This window comes from Mesocricetus auratus, unplaced genomic scaffold (genome assembly GCF_017639785.1).
Source record: "Mesocricetus auratus isolate SY011 unplaced genomic scaffold, BCM_Maur_2.0 Super-Scaffold_4256, whole genome shotgun sequence".
Classification (NCBI taxonomy): domain Eukaryota; kingdom Metazoa; phylum Chordata; class Mammalia; order Rodentia; family Cricetidae; genus Mesocricetus; species Mesocricetus auratus.
In genome coordinates this window covers 124,827,228-124,846,713 of record NW_024429182.1, presented here as the reverse complement: position 1 = coordinate 124,846,713, position 19,486 = coordinate 124,827,228, and the positions used below count along the sequence as shown (strand labels likewise).

Sequence of the window (19,486 nt, the reverse complement as noted above, 5' to 3'; positions counted from 1 at the left end):
AGATATCCTTAGAACTTCCAACATTCAAGTTTTTTAACACTTCTAGGCAAGTTTAACTGTCTTTCAAGTCAATATAATTCTTTGTCTGGAGTTAAGGTATACCAGGAGATATACATTATACTATACCTAAACCTGACAGGACAAGCAGACATTGTTAGACAGCCACAATCCCTCCTATTCTGGAATGCTCTGTATAATTTTAGAGCAAGCACAAATCCCTTCTTCCCATCTCATAGACTTGACTGTCTCTAATGCAAGGAGTCTCTATTAGTTATTAATTACTTCAAATTACCCCACGAAAGAGTAGGTCTATAAAATCCTCAATACATTAATCTTTTGATAAGGCAGTGAACAGCACCCCAAAAGACACTAGAACAGAAACTGAGCAAGACAAAAGGTACAGCTTGTTATGAACCTCTCCCTTCATTCCCCATAATTTCCCCAGAATCTTTGTGGTAAGCAAGCTATCTGCTTCATCCACTCTTTAGGGAAAGAGATTGTGCAAGGATGAGTGCTCCAGGAGAGACATGGTGAGCCATTTTACAAGTCACATACCGCAAAGCTCATGGAAAGACACTTCTAAAGTCCCATAATATAGGGGTTGCATAATTGACCAGAACATTCAATAAGTAACTAGTCAAGAAAATGTACTGAGTGACATTTTGGTGATGGAAGGGAGAAGAACGAATAAGCTTAAGGGAGAAGAACGAATAAGCTTAAGGGAGAGAGAGGTGATCAGTACAAGTATTTACTCAGGAAGGAGAAGGCATGGTATTAAACTGAAGCCTTATTGTGAATTGTTGAAATGCTTGAAATAAATGGCTGAACTAAAGAAGACCAGGAACAGAAAGATTTTCAAGGACAATTTTAGAAAGACTCCTAAGATGATGATCATGCCAGTCGGGAGATTAACTCTGGGGACTAAATAGTAAGGTATGTGTGCAATGACTGATTATGCTGGGCTCACACAAGATCACAGGCTCCTGTTTGACCTTGGGGATTCCGATCTGAGGATCTCACTTAGGCTATCACAGATCCCACTATGTGACTAGCCCTGAGAATCCTTCCCACAGTGGGCATCAAAAATTATTGGAGTACCAGCTACAATGCACAACAGATGACATTATAAGGACAGAAAATTGAGAAGACACAAGATAAAACTCGCCCTGAAAAAGTTACAGTGTGTAATTTGGAACAGAAAAGTTACCTTCTCTGGAGATAGAAACTGCCCATATACCAAGTTCTGGGAGTGCAAGGTACCTTAAAGCTATTAAAACATACTAACAAATGTCTTAATTAGGGCAGCCTCAAAAAGCCCCATTAATCTCCTCCTGCTCCCCTTTGAAACTGCTCTCCCCACTGATGTAGCCTTGGGTTCATTTCTACATTATAAACATTCTGGGACAACAAACTTAAAACCCTCCCCAAGTGAGTTTCTACACACTAACTGTTATTTATGACTCTCAGTATAAACAATACAATAATGCATTTTCCCTGGCCTAACTTTATAAATGCATCCTCAGTTTTGCTTATCTCCCTATTCCTCCAAATAGTTTTAGATTTCTTCAAAAACGGTAGATAAGAAAGAGAATGGGTTCTTACTGTGGTGGGTGGGCACACAGAAACTAGAAAATTCTTCAGGAGCTCAAAGCTGGAGGGCGAGGAGACAGAATGGAAATCACCCTTCCAACTTCCAGTTCCCAGACCTTCCATTGCAATGCTCCTCCACGGGCATTCACTTTACTGCAAAGCTTTCCCACCTGCATTCTTTGTAGGCTGACCCTATTCCAGGTCTTGTTATCCTGCTACAGGATGAAATATTCCTTCCTACACCTAGTTTGGACGGTGAGGAAGGCTTCCTAAGTGTGGAGTGGCATCCAAGGGCTCTGAATGCCTGCTCCAGACCTGAGAACTTGGGGGGCAGAGGAGTCCATACAGAGAAAAGAGGTAAGATCTTGGTCTGTAGAGGCATGTAGGGGGTCCTACACCATCAGCATGTAAAACTGATGCCCATCTTTGTGGAGTGTGGTTGACAGAAGGCAAAACTTCAATGTTTTCCATGCGAAGTGGAAAAGCTTGAGCAGGGGAGATAGAATTCAGTGTTGAAGCTAGAGATAGACACAGTGAACATGAAGTGTATTATGGGGTGTTTTAAGAAAGGAAGGAGCAGAAGGGATGGATAGAGGGGCAGCAGAGTTCAATGTTCTAGGCTTCTGATGGAGTCAGGAGCCATGGAATTTTTGCAGTGAGGAACAGATGGTTTCCTAGTCAAGGCCGAGGCAACAGAACAGAGGCTCATTCTGGGGTGTCCCCTCACCACAGATTCACAATCTCCCACATTTCTTTAGCATTTACTAGAATGAACTTGGCATCATAGTGGATGCTCTAATCCAGGGCTTGATAACTAATCCATGGGTCAAAACCTCCCCTGTTTCCCAAGCTTTAAAGTCCTGAATGGCCTGGTTACTGACCATCTGTCACATGCATGGATCCATACCTAAAAGCATTGTGACATTTCTGCGTTCTCAAAGAACTCATGCTCATGTATGTCCAGCCGAGGACCTTTGCATCTACTGCCCCCCCTTCTAAGAGCACTGTGACCAGGGAACCATGCTACTGTGTGTGTGTGTGATGGTGTGTGTGTAATTTGCGCTACTACCTTTAAAGATGACTCACCCCAAATTACTATTTATTTTCTTCCTTTCTCTTACTAGAATGTTGGGGTCCTAAGAAAAGAGTTCTTTCTGTGATGTCATGGCCTTAATTTGCATATGTAATGCAATGTATCACACATGGCAGGTGCTTAGCACATTTATATTGAATGAGGAAGCTGAGGAAGTCCAGAGATGTAGATAATGGATAAGAAGAGGCTCTACTGCTGAAGATATGTTCCTTCGTTCTCTTCTCTTCAGGGTGCATCCTTCCTCCCTATGGCACAAATTTACTAGTTGTGAGAGAACCCACCTGCACCATTGCAAGAAGCAACTCCTTAGACAGCTGGGAATTGTAACTCGCTGTAGGCTTTCCCTGTGAGTTCCAGGCCCTCCCTCAGGAACACTCATATTGCTCTGGCCCAGGGACATATCCATAGAGCAGCCTCCACCTATATAGTTGAGGCAGAGACCAGACAGGAGGTACTAAAAATTAAACAACAGAAGTGTCAATTGGCTTCCAATCTCAGGTTTATAGACAGGAGACACTTAATGACAGGTGGCCTCTGTAACAGAGGTGGCCTTGGAGACACATTTGTCTTGATTTTATTTTTTAATTAACTTTTATTTTCAGTATTTTGTCTTTTTGCTGCCCCTACTGGAATGAAATTTAAATGATAAAAGGCTCACCATGGTTTCCAGAGGGCCAGAACAGTTCCTGCCCAGGCTATGAGTGAGGCAATCTTTACAGATCGCTCTGTCTCTGAATTCTAACACTGCCAACTGGCACACATGGTGTCCCCTGATACAGCTCCCAACAGCAGTTCTTTAAGCTAAAGAGTGCACTTCTTCACCACTTTCAATTGACAGCATCCTAATTACCTATTTGAGGCCCCCTGAAACAATATCCCTTCCTGTTAGGGGTCTTAGCCATTCTGCAAGGCATGCCAGCAAGCTGAGTTCATTTTATTCAGTGTCTAGCAAGTATTCCTGTGATATAGACACAGTCTAAGCCTTCCAGTGTGACATGAAAGCAAATGTACTCAAAATAAAAATACAGCAAGTATCAAATTGTGTGTGTGTGTGTGTGTGTGTGTGTGTGTGTAAATCAATCATACACATTTAAGGTATAATAACACCACCAAGTAAGCTATATAGGGCTTGCTCTCCTATGGATTTTGCTGACCCACATTCATAATCCCACATCATTTTCAGTCACTTGGCTGATGGTAGGGAGATTCTAGCCAACTACAAAAGAAGTCAGTGCTGAGATCTGGAGAGCTTGAATACTCTTCCCAAAATCACATGTATGGCGAATGAATGATATAATATAGATATGAACCTGAGAACTCAAACTTGAAAGGTATTCCTCTACCCCATGCAAGACCATAGCATATGAGAATTTGAAATGAGGAGAGCAGAAAGAAATATAATTTTGGAACTATAATAGAAACTAGACTGTGCAGGATCTTAAATGCCATGAAAAGACATTTGGACCTTATTCTGTAAGTCAGAAGGAAATATCAGGTTTTAAACAAAAGGTCTTTGAATGAAAGGGTTGACAGCTTTAACCCATTAGTTTGTCACTTTATTCTAATGAGAAATCGTGTGTGTGCTTTGTACATGGAGGCTCTTTCTTCCTGACTCTGTGTTACACGAACCGAATTTTTTGCAGGACTGGCTTTGCATAGCGTCCTCAATGCCCGCAACAGTGGTCGCGACGTGTAAGGCAATATGTAGTGTGTCCAACCAAGAACATACGGTTCAAAGTACATATGCTACTTCAACCTCAATCACCCAGTGACCTTCAACTAAACACACCTGCTATCCCCACACAGCACTGCCCCATTGGCACTGAACAAAGCTGCCCAAACCTAGCTCGGTCCATGGTTACCCAGTCTTCAGTGCTGCCTCGGAATGTAAAATGCTATTGGTTTACTTACAGATCACAGTCTTGTTCTGGGCTGGTGTTAGCTTCTCTCCCATCGAAAGGTGCCATCTTGCTTACCTGCTGTGCGGTTTCCCATTAACATTAATTGCTGTAGCACATGGCTCAATTTGAACAGCACTGGGAGAAGGAAAAGAAACACGATTTGCCTGTGACTACCCCCTCGCTCTTCAGGCCGGCCCTCATTTCGTTGCCTCCTCTACATTTGCTACAGGGCACTTAACCTTCCATGGGATATTCTTATGCTGCATTTTCTGTGCCACTGGGAAGGAGATGAAAGGAAATGGACTTCACCTTGGCCCCGTCATCACCCACTTATGCTTGTCCACCCTTCCTGCTCCCTAAAAGGGAAGCACACATGCAAAGAGAGTGGAGGTGATTTCAAAGGAGAGGCTTTGCAGACTCAGCTAGGCAAAGCCAAATATCTCTGCTTGGAATGTCCGACAGGTAAAGCACCCAGGTTGCTGTCCAGATAAGCATGGATCTAGTAAGCAAACAGTCTGGGACTGCACCATTCTGGATGTCTTGCTCACTGTCCCCTGAGACACTTTCCAAAGGCAGCTACTTGCATTATGTCTGCCCTCATTAATATTGTTAAGCTTACCTATTCCCATGTAACCACGTAGCTTAAAACGGCAGCTGCTTTTACTTCTAATGATGCAGTTTGGGTCAGGTTTGCGAGTAATCCCACATATTGGCTCCACCGGAGTGAGTTCTGCCAGCTCTTCTGGCAAAAACACAGGTTCCCTTTCCAAGATGGAACCCTCACCCAGTGGAAATGTGACTTCTGGGAATGGTTAAGGGAGTGTCACCGCAGTTCCTCCCCAAATAGCAACTCCTCGCATCATAATAGCTGATTTGTAAATTCCAAAATCCAAGGAACAAGAAGCAGAGGTCTGATCTGTTTGAATCTGAGCCAAATACCAATGGATGGGAAATGAATCTTGTTCTTTAAAATGTACCAAAACCTTAACTACCAACTACCAACCTTAAGGACTGTCACTGGATTTGGAAAGGGGATCTTTATAATGAAAGTCAAGTTAAGGTGCGACTACTGGGTGGGCCCAAGTCCGATATGACCGTCGTTTCTATAAAGGCAAGCATGAGGAAAGGCTACATGGGAAAACACTATATGAAGATAAAGGTAAGTTTTGAGGGGTACCAAAATTTGCCATGAAATCACTAGGGGGACATTGAAAGGATGACTAAGCATTGAGTCCTCATAAGGAAGTAATAGTTTGTGTGTATTTTGGACAAGGAGCCTCAGAACCAGGGGACAATCCATTGTCATTATTTAAGTCACCTGATCTGTGGGATTTTGGTCCTGAAGGCATAGGAGAGTAACATGGGAACACATCAATCTTAATCAAAATAGTCACAGTGCCAGCCCAGATCACAGGGAATTTCAGGAGGAGGGGCAAACAAGGTTTCTGGCCATCATTATGCCACCACTGACATGGAAGCAGGGGCTATGGATGATTTGCTTTCTACTACTCTATGTCCAGGCCTGAAGCAGAAGGGGTACTTAAGAAATACTTATCAAAAGAATATGAATGAAGTTCCCTTGGTAGTTTTAAGTTTTTGTGTCTGCTTAATTTAAAATGACCCTTCTGTATTTCTTTCTGAAAAAAAATGCTACTTAGGGAATACAGATAAAACGATACCATTGTGATCAGCAGCCCATGTGTTTCTTAGGTTGTTTTTTGTTTTTTGCATTCTAAATCAGAGTATTGCTAAGCAGTAACTGGCTAGATAGCCCCTGAATCCTCACCCAATCACGGAAGGAAGCTGAGCTTGGGTGTAACTCTGAAGACTGAAAAATGATCAGAGAATGAACCACTGCCACATATCTGGCTTCTCTTCTTCTTGATGATACCCATGGAGCTTGGTGTCCACTCAGCCCTCAGCGGTAACCCAGTGCAGAGTCACATTGGACTGGGCCTTCTTCATGGAAAGATTCAGAAACAGACTTATTCTCCTAGACTTACCTATGTTCAAGGAAGATTATGGAGAGAAGGGGGAAGAGGAGGAGGAGCTTGAGATGGTAGAAGAGAATTCGAGGAGTAGCTGATATTGATAAAGCTCCTACCATAGTATGTACTAGCGTACTAAGTACTATGTACTTAGCGTTCTCTCTCTCTCTCTCTCTCTCTCTCTCTCTCTCTCTCTGTGTGTGTGTGTGTGTGTGTGTGTGTGTGTGTGTGTGTGTGTACACGGATGCCAAGAGAGAGGATGTGGACGTTAGAGAACAGCAGTTGGTCCTTGCCTCCCCTCTGCTTTTGCACAGGGTCTCATGATTGCCACTGTGAGTGTTCTATGCGACTTGCCTTTCCCAATCATCACAAAACTCTTGTTATTATCTCCCCCATGGTATGCCAGAAGAAAATGAGCCCTAGTGTAACACACTAGTGAATATCTGAGATTACGATTCATGTTCAAGTTCTTACAAAGCCAAAGTCCATGTTACCTGGGACCGCACGGAGCTGTCGAATCAAAGCAGAGCATCTGAGCGACATCAGACAGTGCTGAGTTCACATGCGATGCCCTGGTGATGCAGCAGACGTGACGGGAAGCCTGTTGCTCTTGAATTTTTATCTCTGTTTGGGAACAATCTGTCTAGCTCATTCTCCTAATTCAACGGATAGATTCCTCCCAAAGTGCACAAAACCCCACCGTACAGTTTCATACCAATTCACACACATACATACACTTCTCCGCTCTGTGCTAGTCCAGTTAAATATACTATTGGCACTTTCTTAATAACTGTGGTCTCCAGAGAAAACCATGTGAAATGTATCAGTTTCTATCTACAACTGACAAAGGCAGGAGGAGTAAAGAGAGGGGGGTTGGCTGTTATCCCTGTGACCTGCCACACGCCCTTTCCTGGCCAGCCTTTCTTTCCTGAATAGTTCCGGCTTAAGAAATGTTTTTCACCCTGGTGCTTTTTTACTTTTCCCCATCTCAGCTTGATACTTGAAGCCTCAAAGTCTAGAGGAAGAAGGAAGAGGAGAGGGAGGGATAGGGACAGGAGGGCATCACTGATAAGAACAAAGACACAGTGAACTCCGGAAGCTTGTGGAGCAAGCTAGACAGAGGCACAGGCTTCCAGCAACATGAAAAGATGAGCAGCGAGAAGGAGTTTTCCGGGAACTTCCTCTCCTTGTGGTACAGCCAGGTCATAATGGGACTGTGATTACGCAGCCACAGCTCATTAAAACAATAAACAAGCCACAAAGGCAGTTACTAAGAGCCCCACTTTCCTACATGCTTTGTTGAAAGGCAAGAGGAATGGAGCCCTGCCATTTACCAGCCACACTCCTGGCATTTGGTAATACTAAGAATGATTTTAAAAAAGAGCAGAAACCCCATGCATCCTGCTGTACTGTGCAGGAGGAGGGTGGAGAAAGGAACGGAGGTGTTTGGGTATTCACGGGAGAGTATTGTAAGCAGATCTTTCTGGATAATAGAAAGATCTTGATTTAAACTTAAATTCCACATTCAGAGTTCAATTTTCTTTGGGCTCTATAGAAGTGCCCTAACTCATGCTCTCATGAAAGAGTGGCTGGCAGCATATTCCAAATGCTTCCCTAGGTGGTACATGCCTAGGAATTAATGAAAGAGGGGGAGATGCAGAGCTGAAGGCAGCCAATTGGTTTGTTAAAATACCTCATTTCTCTCACCTTTCTTCCTCGTTCATCTAACATTCCAGACAGCCTCTTTTAAGATAGACTCAAATAACCCTATAATTTCAACAATGGGACACGATGGGAGGACTAGATCCTAAACTGTCCCTTTCTAAAATACGGTCTGACCAAACTATGGGTCATTCTAGCTCTTTTTCAATTATCATGTAAGTATATCTGGGAAAAATATGATTCAGAATCATTCCCCCATCTAAACTTTCTAACTTGTCCTTAAAGACACGCCAGACATGATATCCTTTCACCGTCAAATCCCAGGTCTTTCCTTAACCATTGTGTAACCAATGGATTTCTCACTTTGCTATAAACAGGAGTCCAGAGAGAGAGAGAGAGAGAGAGAGAGAGAGAGATGAGACAGAGACAGAGACAGAGACAGAGAGAGACAGAGAGAGACAGAGAGAGAGACAGAGACAGAAAGAGAGACAGAGAGAGAGACAGAGAGAGAGAGACAGAGAGAGAGAGAGAGAGGCCTCCTTCCCTTTCCTCTGTGTTCTAGCTGATGAAGACAGATGTGGGGGCAGGCAGCTCTGATCTAGAAGAATTCCTGTTCTGCCACTTATTAGCAATAAAGTATAAATTAATTTAATTATTATAAAACATCTTAGGCAGAAAGAATACAGGGTCAAGTAAAAGTGATAAGAAAACTAAATCATAGACTTCTTGCCAGGATTAAGGAAACATGAACTAGAAAGGACCAAGCAGAACAGGTTATGCGAGGTAAAAGAGAAGATGTGGTGATCAAAAGTTATGACCTCCAGTTTTCAAAATCTTCCAGTTCCCAAGAGGACATGGATCACCTGAGGTGACATCAGTCTCCTCCCCTCTGCATCTTACTTGGATAAACTCTACCTGCAGAAGGTATTTCCCATAGACAGGTTTTCTGCATGAATATGGTAATACAGCAATAAAAATGTCTTCTACCCACTCACATGGTACTTTGAAGACCCCAAACACATCATAGATATTTCTGCCTACAGTAACTCTGCGAACCCTGTGCTGATGTTGTGTCCATTTCACAGTCTGAGAAACTGAGATGCAGGAAGATGAAGGAAGTGTTAAATGGCAAGACAGTTGTTTAAGCTTGACATTGGATTTCAGAGACAGAAAGATAGGCTCTCCTTATAAGTGATATGTGGTCCTCCATCAATTCTTATATATTATCAGGGTGTTAGTGAATGAATCCTTAATCTATTTTTTTAACCAGCACCTTCACTTGTCTAGCACAAGCCATGGATCATAGCCACAGAAAGGAAACAAGGTTCAATGTCCAAATCAAATCACTGGTATGCTTTATTATCCTAACTGGTCTGCTTTATTAATGCAGTTTGAAGTCTGTCAGTAACAGACACCAGAATATATCCAGTTACAAGCCACCAAGACAATATATATATCTATGTATGTATGTGTATTGTAGTGTGTATGTATTGTGTGTGTGTGTGTGTGTGTGTGTGTGTGTGTTTGTATTGTCTTGGGTGCCTTGTAATTGGATATAAGAATTCCAGATACTTCCTTGCATAGAGCAACAGCTGAAAAATATGTTAGGGTCTGAATAAGCAAACACATGAATAATGTGCATGTAATGTAAATAACTCATCCTAAAAGAACATGGAAAAGGGCCTATTTGCTTTGTTTACACCTAAATCCTTAGAAGTAGAACAGCGCATGCTCTTTGATGCCGCAGTGATCTTTAAAGCCCCCTTTAATATAATAAGTGATCTCTCCTACCTCCAGGCTGCCCTAGTTCAAGGCCAGGTTGCAGTTTAAGGTTGACTGGAAGGAAGACAGCACCACCTATTGAACTGGGATTTTCCACGTTCTGGAAAGAGGCCAGATGCAAGCCCTGTCAAGGCCAAGTCCAGGCACTCATGTCTAAGTTTAACCAGATCTTAAGTGAAAGGGACAGGATCCTGTACAAGACAATGTCTCTAGGAAGGGAAGGGTTCCCTTTGCTTACAGTGTCTTTCTTCATCACATATGAGCCATTGTTGGCGTGTTCCCCTGGAGGCAGGCAGCTCAGTGGCTGTCTGAGTAGTTTCATTTAGGAATCAATCTGGAATTTCCTAGGGTTCATTTTTTTCTCACAAATCTGCATTTCTCAGAGAAGTAAACTTTCCTACAAACACTGACAGAGGTCAAAGATTTCTCTGAAGTGTATGGGTTTCAATTGATTCAGTCACTATTAGGGTGCCCTCAAAAGAGGGGAGGAGGTCATCAGAGCCTGGGTTTTTCAACTAGCCACAAGCAAACAACTCTGGGATTTGAGCCGGTTTACCTATTTTCCTCTTAAGCATCTAGATGTCAGTTGAAGGGAAGGGTGGAAGAATGCAGTTTCTACTTGTGCAGTAGTTGGTATCACTGATAGCTAAAATATAACACAGGTCCTGGTATACGGTGCAAGTTTTGTAAACATTTGAGATGTCAATGATGTAATGCATAGGCCACCAGTCCAGCAAATGGGAGATAGATCATGTTTTCAGCCAATGCCCAGCACTGCTAATACCACAAAGTCCCCTTCCTTGACCACCCTGACATCGTGCCTTTAATAAACCAATCTCTGCACCTTTCTTTCTGCCCCCACCATCCATCACTTACAACTCTGCCGCTCATGTTGTGTGAGGCTCAGGACCCCAGAGTACACAGCTTTAAATTAAGGAAAGACACCCACTTGCCCTGTATGTAAAGGCTTAGCATATAGCAGTGGTCTCAACAAAACACAAAAAGTCTTATAATGTTTCCACCTACTATTGTTTATTTATGCAAAAAGTGATATCCATTTAGTGGAGAGCATTCTGTGAATTTTGATCTCTTCCTTGGTTGGCAACCCTTTCTCATAATATGGGGCCAGTAGACTTCTCAGTTAGGCAATGATGAAGGTTAGCAATGTCCCACATCACGCTGTGGTGGCAAGCTCTGTTGTTTGAGAGTCTACCTGCATCAAAGACATTTTCAGCTTCGGGAGGATCCGTTTTTAATATAGTTTACTGGGACATCACCTGATTGTAAGTCAAGGGATACATTGAATTGTAGAGCCAGTTAAAGAAAAGCCCAGCAGAGTGGTATTCACAGGACAGCGGAGGGAAAGAAACCTGTGGATGAAGAGTGGGCGCTCAAAGGAGGAGGTTCTCAAGGCTGCATCTCGGCAAAGAAGCCACTGACACTGCCATCTCCATTTCTCCATTTTTTTTCCCATGTCATCAGCTATCCCTTTTTGCCTCCCACAAGGCTCTTTGAGAAACCCAGTCCCTAGAGGAGAACCTAGGAGAGCATGGGGGTGGGGTTCAGGCTGCTGCATTTGCTTCCATGGATCTCAGTGGTTAAGCCTGTGTGAGCCCCTGCTTCCTAGCAGGCTCTCCCGCTAAAGCTCTGCAGCCAGTGCCTCTTTTGTGGTATTTGGTCTTCCTATCTCCTTTGGGATAACAGTTTGCCATCTTGTTCTTTTTTCTCTTCCTCTCTGCATTTCTGATCGCCCCTTTCTTTCTCACTATTTGTGTCTGTCTCTTTGTGCCTGTCTCTCTGTCTGCCCCCCTCTCTTCTCTTTCCCTTCCCCCCCTCTCTGTGTGTGTGTGTGTGTGTATCACTCTGTCTGTACTTCTTGCTCTCTCTGTATGTCTCTTTGTCTATCTGGGTCTAGCTCTGTCTGTGCATCTCTCTGACTGCGTGTCTGTGTTGTTCTGCGACTGCCACTGTCTCCATTCATATCTCTGTCTCTCTTCCTGGAGCTCTAATTTCCTCTGTAACTTCCCTTGTGTCTCAGTGTGGGTCCTACTTGTTCTTAGTAGCTCTGGTCTCTCTATGCATATTCCGGTGGCATTTGGCAGATAAAACGACTGTCTTTCCTTCCTATCTCTTCACCTCTCCCCCTCACTCAGATCCCCCACAGAAACCTTACACCTTAAAACCAGATTACATACGTATTCCCAGACATAGCAGTACTATGAGAGAAGTCTTACCCGATCCTCTCAGGTCTAACTCTACAAAGATCTGAAAGGCAGCACTCCGTAAATACATGGCCCCCTTCAGACTCACTGAAAGTTCCAAAGAAGTTATTGGTTCCTGGTGACTGAGAACTCTGCATGCTGCACACATTGGAGTGCCCAGAGCAGCCACTGGAGGGGGGGGGGGCTAGAAGTACAGCTCAACACCACCATCTCCTCTGTGTATCTTCCTGACATTAAGTCCGTGGTGGGCTGACAGATAACTGGCAGCTCTCCCTCCCTGGAACACAGCTTCCCAGATTGAATCATGTAGACAGCAGTTTAACCCACAGGTCAGAGGGCAGCCAGGCGTTATCTACCAACAGGCTGCCTTCCCTCTGCCTCACTAACTCCCACCTTCTCTCAGACTCTGACAGAAGGGGACAAGCCACAAGGCACCCCCTCCCCAGCCTGGCCTAAGAGAATCAAAAAACTTTTCAATGACTGAAACTCACAAGAGTCCTTATTAATAACTTATACCAGAGGGCAAATTCTGAAATGCAAATGATGAGGGTGACAGTTCATCAGTTTGTGGTACATGCACGCATGCGTGAACATGCGCACCCACACACACTCACACACACACACACACCAATTTGCTTATCAAAGCCATCTTGTTGATTAAAGATAAAGATTGAAGCGCATCCTAATAACCAGAAAATAACTTACATTCTAACATCTTGATTGTGCTAGATTCAAAGGGCAGCACAATGTGTTGAGATGCACATATCTAATCACCGGCAGAATTAACAGATTTGCAGAGGTTCTGCTTGAGAACATTATGTGTTGCTGCAACACAGCATAATCAAATTCCCATTTAATTTTATTAATGCTAAAATTCAGACTATTTGCACATTTCCATTCTTCCTAATATTAATTTTAGGGTTATTGAGAAATCACATTTTTAAATGGTTTCTTTCCCACAGATATTTTTAAACCAAATTCACATGCATTAATATTGGATTATTTCATTAAAAAGAACATGCCCCCCTCTTTCTTTTAATCTTGAATCTCAACCACCAAACTCTTTCTTATAAATGGAGCTGAGCAACTATCAAAACTAAGGTTTCCTGTTCCGGCAATGGGGATGTACCCCAAATTGCTTTCCTTCTGCTCCCTTCCTCCACTCCTCATAACACATTCTGTTATGATTTTCCCTTGGTCCATTGTCCTCCTTGGGCTCTCTGATACCTTCACAGTTTCATTTCATTTCTCTACCTACTCAAACCTTGAGTCTTAGAAAATAATGGATCTCCATGTATTTCCTTCCATTCACCTAAGAGATACATAGACCAAAACAATGCACCACCAACCCTTAACTCTATTCGTGAGCATGACTCTTGCAACCCTCATTTGCTTTTAATAATACTCTGATATCTGTACCTACTCTGAATAATGGCCACTTAAATAGTTTAATTCATGAATCTGGCTGTCTGGTATAAAGTCTAAGTGGAGTCCACCTTTTGAGTTCCAAAGAATGACTGCAGAACTAGGAGTTTACCAGAGGGGCAAGCAATCTCAGAGACCTGCACTGTCAGGCCAGGTCAGTCACTTAAGAGCTGTATGACTGTGGCTTTAACTTTAAACTTTCTGAGTAGCTTTGGTAGCCAAGGGAAAGGGAGAGGATGTTTCCCTATAATTTTGGGGTTTTCTACATAATAGAAGCAAAACCAGAATGAATAAAACAAATAAAACCCAGCATTCCATACTGGCCAAATGTATTCAGATGTAAGCCTCTGAAACCAAAATGAAACTAGAACTGGAGTATGGGTTCTGGCTGTATTGTTTTTGTTGGAGACATTAACTTGCACACATTCATCCTCATTTATATACACCTAGAATGGTTGATAGGTGCCAGATAATGGACAGATGATATCTTAAAAGGGTAGATTGTATCCTTTCTGTATCTCTGAGATAAGTAAACAGAAAGGAGTGCAGATCAGCTGCTCAGTAAACTATACATTGGATGCAAAGATCATCATTTTGATCAAGAAGTCTAGGGTATGACTGAAGTTGCCGTTGAGTTGTACACATTACAAGGAAATTTCGGTTCTTCTGAAGAGTCGCTCATATCCACTACATCTCAGTTCCAGGCAACCCAGTACCCTGTGCCCGTCATTTAACTGTATGATTCTTATTTAAACACTTCCCATGTCTGAAAAGGCTTGCAGGAACCAATGTGCTCCCTTCCAAAGTCAGAGCATACAAAGGCAAGTGTACATGTTTCATGTTGTTTAAAGTCCAAGCTAATGGAAGGGTTCTTCCTTGTTAGTTCCAGGTGGAGAAACCTCTGTGTGGGAATTAATTCAGGGGTACCAACCTGAGGCGTGTCTTCTTGTCTGCTGACTTAACTCCTTTAAAAGAAAGGGGACAGGCACTTGCTGTCTTATGTGTTGGTTTGAGATCATATTGCTTCTTTCATTGACCCCAGAGCAGAAGGGAAGACTGTGGTGGCCTCTACCTTGTTGTTATGTGTGAGTACTTTTTAATAAATCTTGATATCCTTTTATTTGGGCTTTTGTGGATTCACACACAATCACCCACAAACCTCTACTCTGGAGACCCTGGACCACCATGAACAACCTGCTGTGTTGTAAAAGAGAGCCTGTTACTTAGCACAGTGCCTGTGGAGAGAGTTGTCCAGGCTGCACCCAGGCTCTCCATCAGTCATCAGACAGTTGTTTGTACCTGGATCTCCAGAAAGATAGAGTTGCATGAAAAGGTGCAAGTCCCTGGCTGCCAGACTTGAATTTTCTCTGCAAACATGCTGCTGTAAGAGCAGCTGTTCTGTCTCTCTTCTGGTATGCTCTTATAAATAGAGTTAGCAGAGTTGTTGTTTTGTACCTGTTGCCAGGGCTGATATAAGTGACAAGAACTTGAATCATAGACCAGCACCTAAGGCCTACTTGAACCTTCTTCTCCAGTGGTTGAGTAGACCAGGGAATGTTTGTTCTCCCTACTGACTCAAAGGAACAAAGAACATATAAGAGCCCATAAAAATGGCTCTTCTTCACCTTGACTTAAGGCCAGAGAGTTCAAACCCACTATTGTTCTTTCAAGGTTTAACAACAGAATGTTTGGCCTAAGGTGTGGCTAATGGATGTCTTAATTAACAACAGGATATTTGACCTAGGGAGGAACTAGTGGATGTCTTGACTTGAAAACAGGATATTTGGTTTAGGGTGTGGTTTCTTGATGCTTTGGGAATTGAGAAGGTAATTATGCTTGCTAGTGCTTTGTATCTTGGTAAGGATGTTTTTAGCCTCCTCCTCTTTTGATTGGGTATAAAAGTGTTTTGAATAATAAGCTAGAGGTAGATCCTGTTATTCACCAGATGACCTCCCGACTCTATCCAGTGCTTGTGTGTTTAATATCTTTAATTTTCTACCTGCCATTTCCTAATCCATACTCCCCTCTTAGTTTTGGACCAGACAAGTCAGACAGACCTGACAAAAGCCCCTGCAACATGAGACATGACAACACAATGTGCATCAACAGGTTTGGGGATCAGTAGCTTTAAGGGCATGGTTCTTGAGGTATGGTATCTCTTGCCCACTACCTGCTGGTAATGCCCACAACAGGTGACACTTATCAGCAGATCTTATCCTTCTGTCTGAATCCCTGACCCTCCCTGGAATCTGCATGTAGTTGCTTTCTTCTGGATCCTGTATTTTGGTTTCAATGCCTTCTTGTGTCTTACCTAATTTCTCAAGTCTGTTAAGGGAGCCCCTGAGAGAGCATTTATGTGGGCTGAGGGCCACACTCCATGGGAGGACCTCAGGCTCAAATTAGAAAGTGAAATCACAAGTCTTATGTTCTGATAACTAGCACTGAAAATCTTGTTGAATTGTTTTCACTTGAAAGAGCTGTCTTTGCACATTTGTCTCTTAGCAACAGCATCTGGTGTTCAGCCTATTCTGATAGCCTTGGGTGGACAGTCTTCCTCCTTAGTGTGTGTCTCAGAGCTAAAACATTATGTTTATAGGGGTTAGGCAGTCTAGTTGCTCCCCGCAACCTTTATGCTCTTTATAACCCTGACTTTATGGGCAGATAATGTACAGCAGCAGATAGAATTTGATAAATATATAATGGCCAGGCTTACTTATATCTTTTATCTCTTACTGTATAATCAGAACCATATTCCCAGCATTTCAAGACTTGTATGTTTCTCTTTGGGGTAGGGCACAGCATGTGTCTCATCAGAGATGTGGAAGGCAGCAACAATAATAAGATAACTAATCAGCAAATGTGGAGGGCAGTTTCACACAATGCTGTCTGCCTGTGTTTTGCCTTGTTGATTAAGTGAGGCAGCAGCTGGTCCAGCCATAGCTTCTCCTTTCCTGTAGATCCTCCAGGAGATTTTGGAACTCCTGGGGTAAATGTGTTTTAGCACCATGATAAAGGACCCAGCTTCAGAAAAATAGCTGCCAGGTGGAGGAAACAAATACTGACACAAATTTATGTCATTCCCATGAGCTTTTCTATATCTGTCTATGGTTGTTTTCCTGCCTGTCCTACAGAGCTCATGCTCTGGCACACACAGCCTTTTTAAGTCTATATTACAAGCTCTGCCCTGTATGAGACCAAAACACTGTGCTTTTACATGTTAGTAAGTATACATGGCATACAGCTAAGTATGACATCTATCTTCGGAGTTTTGCCTCTTTGAATAAGTAATACACTTTTGCATTGTTTCCTCTGTTTCATTGCCTTTAAATCTGAGAGGAAACATTGGCCTCCAAAGTGGTAGATTGTGCTCAATTATCTGAGCATATTCAGCTTGTTCCTCTTCACAGAAGACTGTGTTTACAATGGTGTCTTCACTGTGGTTCCGCCTCTATGTAATCCTCCATTACCAGAGAGTCTGGTGGATGAGAGTTTAGGGAAGGCAGCCCTTGTGAGAGTTCTGGATTTGTCCAGAATTCCTGTGGGGTTTTTGTTGTTGTTGTGTGCTTGCTGTTTGTCTAGTTCCCCCTTTACTGATGTGTTGTTACTGATGTGTTGGGACGAACACAAAAATAATCTGGGTGTTCCAAAGTGATGGTTCACAACAAGTATAATAATATAATGTTCTCAATTTTATAGTTCTTTATGATGGTAATAGTAGGACACGAATGGCAAACTCTGGCCACTATGCAGATACATCCTTTATCCATCAGCATTACCTCAATGAGGAATTGGGATACTCACCTCCATTCCACAATTATAATTGGAAGGCAGACTTATTGCTGACCAATGAATGTACCACACACGAGTGACTTGCTGCCTATGCTCATGACCACTAGTTCTGACTTGATTGGGCTTTTCAGGTGTTCCTGAGACAGGGCATTCAACTGGTTATTTTAAATGTGTTATACCAGCTATGTTGTCTAGTTTCCACTTATATTAAATGATTACGGTGTTTATAGTTTGGAGATAATATCAGGTTCAAATTATTGCTAAACCAGCAAGGACAGCAAGATTCTGTAAAGAGAGAAGAGTGGTCATTGGCCACAAAAGCATATGAGTGGTCTCATACCTAAGGCTAAAGTATGAAGTCAAAATGCATAAACTTACCACTCTTCTAAGTGAATAATCCTATATGGTAGCCTCACATATTAGCCTGACATAAAGCTCTTTAGTTCAGTGTGTATGCCTTGCATATTCACTTGGAGACAAACCAAGATAACAACCCAAAAGTAAGCTCTGAGTTTATTCAAATAAGAAAAACAAGTATAAAGAATAATATAACATCTTCACTACCAAACAATTTACTTAGGGAAGACAAAAATAACAACTTTGAAAAGTCTTTCCTCCCCAGAGGTCAAAACGAGTCATGAAGAAATTAAGAACATGTCTATCCAGATTTTCAATAAATTAGCTTAACCTTAACACTATTTTTTGAGAAACCTACCTTCTTGGCTAAAACGTATGCTCACATCCTACCTCCTAATAATTTAGCTGTCAAGGTGACCAAAGAGACAAGAACATTGAAAGATTCTGACCACCCACACCTTTGCAACTCCACAAAAGTTCATAATAAATTATAGTCTTCCTTTTTATTTCAACGAAGTATATTTTAAAGTTTGCATTTAGAATGTGAGGCTTGTTGGCTGTCTCACATGATCATTTATATCCACATTAATGCGACATATATTCTCTCAACTAAAGTTCTAAGATCAATTGTGTTTGCCCCTAGGCTGCAAGTGACAAACCCCACCCTTGGAAGTATTAAATTGTTGAGTCATGACATGAGAAGCACACAATGAATTTTAAACAGGTACTTATGCAGGGTAGGCAAGCTCTTTTCTTAAATTTTAAAACATAAAGGCAGTTCTAGATCAAAACCTATATAAAATTCCCAATAGTCATTTGTGTCTCCAACTTTTATTCTGGGGAGTGCCATGTGTGTCATCTGAAACTCTACCAGTGGAACTGGAATGAGAAGGGAGAACGAGAAGAGAGAGCCAAGTAAGTCTGTCCACACTTGGTTGGACCTCAACCTACAGCTAAATTGGATGATTTGAGGCTTTATTCAATTCTGAGAGGAGCTTCTGCCAAGTGGGGTTGGGTGTATCTTAGAGCTAGCATCAAGCTGGTGGGGCTTCAGGGCAGTGCCAATAACAGGAGGGACTGAGAGCCATATACACATGGTACAGAGAAGACTATAAGGTGACTTTCCAAAACTAGAAAACAAGAGATGAAAAAAAATGAGTCAGGAACCGAGTTACCTAGCATTAGTGACAAGACATGGGCAGATGTGATTAACAGCTTGTATTAGATGAAAGACTTTGCATTGAGGAGTGTAACTTCCTGCCTGTGGCCTGGGTCCCCCCACTGTCTCAGCCGCCAAATAACACAGGAGACACTATATTAGTTATGAAGCTATTGGTCATTTGCTATCGTTTCTTAATGGCTAGCTCTGGCTTAATCATTAACCTATAATAACTAATATATACTTTTATAAAGTCTTATCTTAGCGAGGACACAGCCTCATGTGTCCTCTCTTCCCAGGATCACATGACTTTCTTCTCTTAACTACATTTCCCAGCATCCTCCTTGAATCCTAGTCCCACCTATCTTGCTTCCCTATTGGCCAACAGTGCTTTATTTATCAACCAATTAGACAAACACAGAAGGCCTTCCCTCACCAGAGGAGGTTAACAAATATTTTCCACATTCTCCTCCATCAACAGTTGCCCTTCAAACATTCTGAGGGATGAGGTTTCTTCC

General features: G+C 42.5%; 1 long non-coding RNA gene across 1 annotated transcript in view; it reads right to left on the bottom strand.

Moving 5' to 3' along the window:
* Window positions 1–5,384, bottom strand: part of LOC121135411 — a 30,681-nt gene extending 25,297 nt beyond the window's left edge. The window contains exons 1-2 of the long non-coding RNA XR_005872546.1: window positions 5,204–5,384; window positions 4,595–4,719 (exon numbers count right to left, since the gene is read on the bottom strand). This is a non-coding gene — a long non-coding RNA (uncharacterized LOC121135411). The remainder of the gene's footprint in view (window positions 1–4,594; window positions 4,720–5,203) is intronic.
* Window positions 5,385–19,486: the final 14,102 nt, after the last annotated feature.